The sequence below is a fragment of the Mixophyes fleayi genome, chromosome 5, assembly GCF_038048845.1.
Source record: "Mixophyes fleayi isolate aMixFle1 chromosome 5, aMixFle1.hap1, whole genome shotgun sequence".
Taxonomy (NCBI): domain Eukaryota; kingdom Metazoa; phylum Chordata; class Amphibia; order Anura; family Limnodynastidae; genus Mixophyes; species Mixophyes fleayi.
The window spans coordinates 279,158,336-279,165,785 of NC_134406.1; positions in this window are offsets into that span (position 1 = coordinate 279,158,336).

Sequence of the window (7,450 nt, forward strand, 5' to 3'; positions counted from 1 at the left end):
GGAGCTGCAGGTGTCTATTTATTTTTTTTCCCCGGGGGTGGAGGAAACCCCCCCAGACAAATCCTCCGTGCGCCCCTCAGAGGGTCCCCTGTCACAGAGCATAGATGAATCGGGCTTGCAAAAAATGACACACCCCACCTAGGGAAAACCAGCGCCAGGTTGATAGCACTAGAGCTTATCCTTGGCAATGTGTGTTGGGGTAAATATAGCAAAAAATTGTAATTTAATATGTGACACTACTGGTGCAAGACCTGGCAGTCATAAACTGCTTGTGTATGCTGGCGCATGTAGAACTACAAGGGTCAGCATGCCCTGGAATCCCAAACCTACTGCAACCTGTAGTGCCACGTAGTAAAGTATTAAAACAAACAAACATCAAATTAACAATTATTTAATTAAAAGAAACATTCCCCCAATCCCTCATTCTCCACTTTATTATACTCCTAAATCCTAATGGATGGTCTTCATTCTTCTTTCTTCTTTCTTCTCCAGTAATCCAAAAGTTACAACTTTTAAAACCCTTAAAAATGAGCTGTGATAGGGGCGATAAAACCACTTCTAGTGGGACGAATAATAGAAAAAAGTTCTTAAACCAAACAGTTGTCCTAGGCTGTCGGGAAGACGTTATTAGGTAGCTGCTTATTACCATTAGGGAGGTTCACCTGACCCTGCTCTGATGTTCTAATAGGTAACAATCCCCTATCTCAGAATACATGCACTTGAAAGGGGAAACCCCAGCAGTCCTTGTAACTATGAGCTCTAAAACTGTGTGCAACTCATTGAGGTCTCTTTACTTTCCGGCATTATTGTGGCCACGTTACTGCTGAAAGTAACGCAACCTGCACAGTATTACCGATACTATAGTAATAGTTTGCATTATTACCATTAATACTGTAATCTTTAATGCTGTTTTTTGCTTGCAACTTAGGGACCCGCAAGCAGAAATCAGGGTTAAAATTACCATATTAATGGTAATAGATTTAGCGCCGCGTTACTGGCGGCAGAATAGAATTCCCCCCTAAGGGTGTTAAGTCATTGAATGCCTGAAGGTTAGCGCCTAGTAGGCAATGATCTTTTCAGATAGCCGGGATCATAGTAACATAGTTGATAAGGTTGAGTATTAATTAATGATACCGTTGCATTTCCATTATGTATTACTCCTACCATTTGTTCCTCTCTAGTAAATACAAAAGAAAAGAACGTGTTTAATACCTCTGCTTTTTCCTTAGTATCATTTATCAATTCACCCATCTCACTTCTTAGGGGTCCTATATTATCTTTTTTAATCCTTTTGCCTTTATATACTTAAAAAACTTTTTTGGGTTTGTCTTACTTTATTTTGCAACTTGCCTTTCATTTTCTAATTTAGCCAATCTAATTTCCTTTTTGCATGTTTTATTACATTCCTTGTACCTACGGAAGGACTCCTCTGACCCTTCAGACTTAAACAATTTAAATGCACGCTTCTTCCTTTGCATTTCTTCCCTTACCTTTTTATTTAGCCACATTGGTTTAGACTTAATTCTTTTACATTTATTTCCCATAGGAAAGAACTTATACGTGTATGTTTCCAACAACATTTTAAAGACAGCCCACTTTTGTTCCATATTTTTTCCTTCAAAGGCTTAGTCCCACTCTCTTTGTTTTGTTTTATAATAATAAAGGTGGAGAACAATATCCAACATGAAATTATGTTCTTTTCCTTGACAACCACAAACTCAATTCCTTCCCAGCACCCTCTGACACCTTCTCTTCATATGATCCCACTAATGAAGATGAAGCATCTACTCCCCTCTTTCCTTCCTACTCCACCTCATGTCATCTTGATCCTATACCCTCACAAATCAGCCCATCCCTGTCTCCTGTGTTCATCCCAAACATAACAAAAATCTGAAATCTCTCTCTCTCTCTCTCTCTACTAATATCTTTCAATCATTATACCAGCACGCAGTGATTACTCCTGTTCTAAAAAAACAAAATTCTGACCCAAACATTCCCTCAGATTACTCCCCCTTCTCTCAGCTCCCATGCCCCTCCAAACCTCTAGAGACAAATTGCCTACTTGCCTACGTTCACCGCACACGCTTTCTTTCCATACCCAATCTTGAACCCTCTTTGGTCAGGCTTTCGTTCCCAAGACAGCACAGAGACTGCATTGACCAAGGTTGTCAGTGATTTGATCACTGCTAAAACTAAAGCCCATTATTCTCTTCTAATTCTCCTGGATCTCTCTGCTACATGTGACACAGTTGACTATTCTTTGCTCATACAGACACTACAATCCCTTGGTCTTGAAGGCACTGTCCTATCCTGGTGCTCACCCTACCTATCTAATCGCTCTTTCAGTGTTGATTCCCCAGTGTTTGGGAGCTGTGATGTCAGCTTTAGTCTTCCATGGTGCTGAGGATCTCTGTTTAACAGTTAGGTTGACCTCCTGCATAAGTCAGACCTCTGGGAAGCAGGCAAAACTTGCTCTTTCTCTTGGGGATCTGGGTTAGGTGAATCTCACACGGCTCTTTCTCCGAGATCCCACCCAGCTCCTAGTGAGGTGGGTGGGATTGTGGCATCAGTGATGTGATTAGCAGAGATTCTCCTAATGTTGTCTCACACAATTGCGTCATCTTATCAGAGGGTTGGGGCCTAAATGATGCAATTTGGTGCATCACAGCCACTCTTGCTATCTTATCTCCTGTGACAGGATGGACCTCCTATGCCACCCTCTCCGTGCTTGCTGGGGACGGCTGGGCTTACCTTGTCACCATCACCTTTCTTTATCCCAAATTGTGCCCCTCCAATCGCAGTCTGAGCTTCTGTTGCTACCATTAAGCTCCTTCGCCGGCACATAGACCTGTTTCCTTCTGGGTAACTCTCGCTGCTACTGTACCCCCTCATTGGGCACCTGAGCTGGTACCCCTGAACTCTACCTGTAGATCAGGGTTGTTGTGGATGGTTCCTCCCTGGCCTATCACACTGGCCAGAGCTGCTGGTAGTGGGCAGAGCGGTGGTGCTGGATGCTGGGTCCCAACCTCAGAACAGCTGGATAAGGGATTCGATTTTTCTAATCTGTAGGTCCCAGGAATTACAGCAGGTAAGTAGTCATCAAAGCAGGATCTTGAAGCAAATGATGTTTTATTACCTCAAATAGTCCTTATAAGGACAGTTACACTAGTTTGTGATACTAGTAGTGATCTTTCAAGAGTCTGTCAGTCTCTACATTGGCTGCCTGTATTTCAACGAATCCAATATAAAATTCTTCTACTAACATATAAGGCCATCAACAGAATTGCACCGACATACATCTCCTCACTTGTCTCGAAATATCTCCCGACTCAACACCTCCGTTCTGCACAAGATCTACGTCTCTCTTCCACTCTCATCACATCCTCCCATTCTCGGTTACAGGATTTTTTCCGGGCTGCACCCACGTTGTGGAATTCCCTCCACGCACAGTAAGACTTTCCTCTAGTCTTCAAAACTTCAAGCGTTCACTAAAAACCCACCTCTCCAGACAAGATTATGATATTCCTCAACCATCATCTTAATTTCCCTAGATTACCCTCATACCACCCTCTACACAGCTAACGCAAAACAACAACCCTCTGACCAACATTGCCACACACACCCCCCACTCAATACTTTTACCTTCGCATTCTAGCTGGTCCATTGTGCAATATGATGTAGCACATGCCCTTGTGTTTCTAACTCCCATTGTCCTATAGATTGTAAGCTTGTGAGCAGGGTTCTCTTACCTCTCTGTCTGTATGTATTACCCAGTATTGTCTTATCAATGTTTGTTCCCAATTGTAAAGCGCTACGGAATCTGCTGGCGCTATATAAATAAATGTTGATGATGATGATGAGTTACAGATGGAATAATGCTACATGGTCAAACAGTGCTTTTGTATACCGATTTACACAAATACCCTGGCAGGAAGGCAGCCTCCTGCCCCTTTTACCAATCCAGGATGCTTCATGCAGCCTGCACATAAATCAACTTGGGGGGGTTTAACACCTTTTGACATTGAATGTTTATCATTCAGGATGTAATATTCTCTCGTCTTGCATTTAACACAGTTTAACTTACAAAACTCACAGCAATCTGTGATATCCTAATTTACTTGTATCCTGAGTCTACATTGTTCAGACAGGTTCTAAGATACAGGAAGAAAACCTTCACAGGACCGAAAGGTAACGGCCTCCTGCTTTGTTGGTCACTTCACAAGAAAAGACTTCATTTGCATGATTATTCTGACTTAAAAAGGTGTAGTACGTCTTAACGGTGCTGTATACACCAACAGTGATCATAGCGACAAAAAGAATCCAAAAAATAACTCACCGCCCTGTCAAAAACACAGACTTAAGTATACACAGACACAGACAGTTCCGATCTGAGGAGAGCCTGATTATGTCAGTTGTAAGTGCAACTTTCATATTTAAAGCGACAATGCAACAGACTCGGTGCAGGATCATGTAATGTGAGTATGAACTTGAATCTTAATCATAACCCTAACCCTGAACCTAACCCTAATGGTATGTTAAAGATCCATTATAATTACCCTCATACTTACATTACATGATCGTACGCCGGCTTGCTGTCCATTCATTAATCGCCGGTGCGCACCAGCGGTGAAACTGTTCTTGGCACTTTAGATCTATTACCTCCTCCACGGTCTGGGCACCAGCTCCGTGCACCCACTTTTGGCGACTCCCGCAGCAGGTTGGCAAACTCCTCATGGGTGAATTGGAGGTTCTTGGCAACGTCCCGGAACTTCCGACGATAGGTCTCAGGGGTAATAAGTGTACTGTTTAAGGAGAGCCCTCTCGTAGTCTGCACAGTCCTCTGAGGGCACGGACAGTAGGCCTCCACTGCACGTCCTGGCAGTGTGGGCACCAAATGCTTGACCCATTCCACCATGAGTACAGTGTGTAGTGTGCAGGTTCTTTCAAATACCTGCAGGTGCTCATCAATATTCCCAACATTGTCCTCAAATTTAAGGCAAGGTAAAGATGCCCTGAGGTGCTCCCAAAAGTGATCCCCTAGGGAGCACCTCGCCCCTTGGCTGCATGGCTGGAGCCCTTCCCTCTTGGCGCCATGTCTCGATGACCTGTGCCCACTCAGCTTCTGTTGCCTTGTCCCCTAAGAAGTTACAAAGCGAATTTCCTCCAACATTTCCCTATTGTATCAGAAATCAGTACATTTCTAATACAATCATATAACACAGTATCGAAAATCAGTACATTTGCAATGATATACAGAGGTCCATTGCACTCCTAATTAAAATAAATATCTACAATAAGTTATTGTGTATGTGATCCAGTCACACATTTCCTGTGGGATTTCCCAGAGGGGAGAGTGCAAAGATTGGTAAGTATGACATTACATCCACTGAGGGCTATACCTCTCATACTTATGCCCTGGCCAGGGGAAACCGTCATGACTACATGACTCAATGCCCTCTATCTCATAGTGCAGGCCTGGCCAACCTGTGGCTCTATAGGTGTTAGAGCCACAGGTTGTTGTGAAACTACGAGCCCCAGCATATGTTGTCAGCCGATAGTTGGCAGGGTTGGCTGGGACTTGTAGTTTCACAACAACTAGAGAGCCACAGCTTGGCCAGTCCTGTCATTCGCTAGTGGATAAGAACTGAGATAGTTGATGATATTCTGCAAACTCTCTTGATCACATATGAAATCATCTTGTTTATATTTTAATAGGATCATTATTGAACTTGTATTGATCATTTCTGATTACCTTATTACCTAATTTCTTAACATTATAATCCTGTCTAATTTATGAAGTATTCCTAAAATCAATATTCCCTGCTCATTCTCTTGGCTCCCAAAAATAAATGACATTCCTTTAAAAGTGCAAGTTCTTCAGGGTCTTGTTCTGATTTGGGTCTTGTTCTGGTTGGGTTCTCGTTCTGATTGGATTCTCTTTCTGGTTGGGTTCTCGTTCTGATTGGGATCTCGTGCTGGTTGGGGTCTCGTTCTGGTTGGAGTCTCCTTCTGGTTGGGTCTCGTTCTGGTTGGGGTCTCGTTCTGTTTGGGGTCTCCTTCTAGTTGGGGTCTCATTCTGGTTGGGGTCTCCTTCTGGTTGGGGTCTCCTTCTGGTTGGGTTCTCCATCTGGTTGGGATCTCGTTCTGGTTGGGTTCTCCTTCTGGTTGGGGTCTCGTTCTGGTTGGGGGTCTCCTTCTGGTTGGGGTCTCGTTCTGGTTGGGGTCTCCTTCTAGTTAGGGTGTCATTCTGGTTGGGTTCTCCTTCTGGTTGGGTTCTCCTTCTGGTTGGGGTCTCCTTCTGGTTGAGGTATCCTTCTGGTTGGGGTCTCGTTCTGGTTGGGGTCTCGTTCTGGTTGGGGTCTCCTTCTGGTTGGGTTCTCGTTCTGGTTAGGTTCTCATTCTGGTTGGGGTCTCCTTCTGGTTGGGTTCTCCTTCTGGTTGGTACTCCTTCTGGTTGGGTTCTCCTTCTGGTTGGGTCCTCCTTCTAGTTGTTCTCTACTTCTGACTGGTGTCTCACAGGGGGACTTTATAAGATAAATATTGTTCTACATACAACACAGAGAAGTTGGTGAGTTTAGTAGAGTAGAATCATAGAAAAAAAAGCCAACTACAGGTACCAGGCTAGAGGCAGAGAGACACCTAGTGGAGCACTGCCGAACTACAGAGAGCACTGTAAGGTCCTGGATCAGTATTCCAAAAAGCCACAGTTTTTTCATAGGATACTGGATATCATTGGCCGGACAGATAAGTGTTGGTCCTATAAACACTGTAATTTAGATGTTTCTTATTAAAACTCTACAGACCAGTTTTACCTAAAGGCTCCAGAACAACACTAGAGAAATATTAAAGTTAAGAACACGCCAAGACTCAGACTCTCTTAATTGTGCACTAGGTCTGAACTGTTTATTGTTTGCTGGACTTAAACCCTTAAATGGAATTGTTAAACTAAAAGAGACTATTTAATAAGTATTTAATTTTTAGAGGGAATTGTTTAGAGACAGAAGAACTTAATCTCTCTGACAGCAATTTTTTATTATTTCCAAATGTTACTTACGGTCATTGATAATCGCATAAAATATCATTGGACTATTGTTACACAGTAGAACTATCCCAGTTCCATTCTTCCTATTATTTGCTGTAATAACCCACTAAAGATACTGTTTCTCGGGGTAGTATTGTGGGTGGGGGGGTCTCTCTCTGTGTTAGGATTGGCAGCTCTCTCCTACTCTGTCCCCAAGGATCAGTAATATCTACCACACTGAGTCCGGCAAGTGACATTTGCTCCATCAAGCTCCAGAAAATGAGCACCCAAGTCCACTCCATCTGTACACAAACTAACATAGAAACATTAACCGTTACTTCTACTCAAATCCCAATATTTGAGATTCCCATCACAATGTATCCACTTTACAGCATGATCTATATGTAATGATAACTTTACCCATTATCC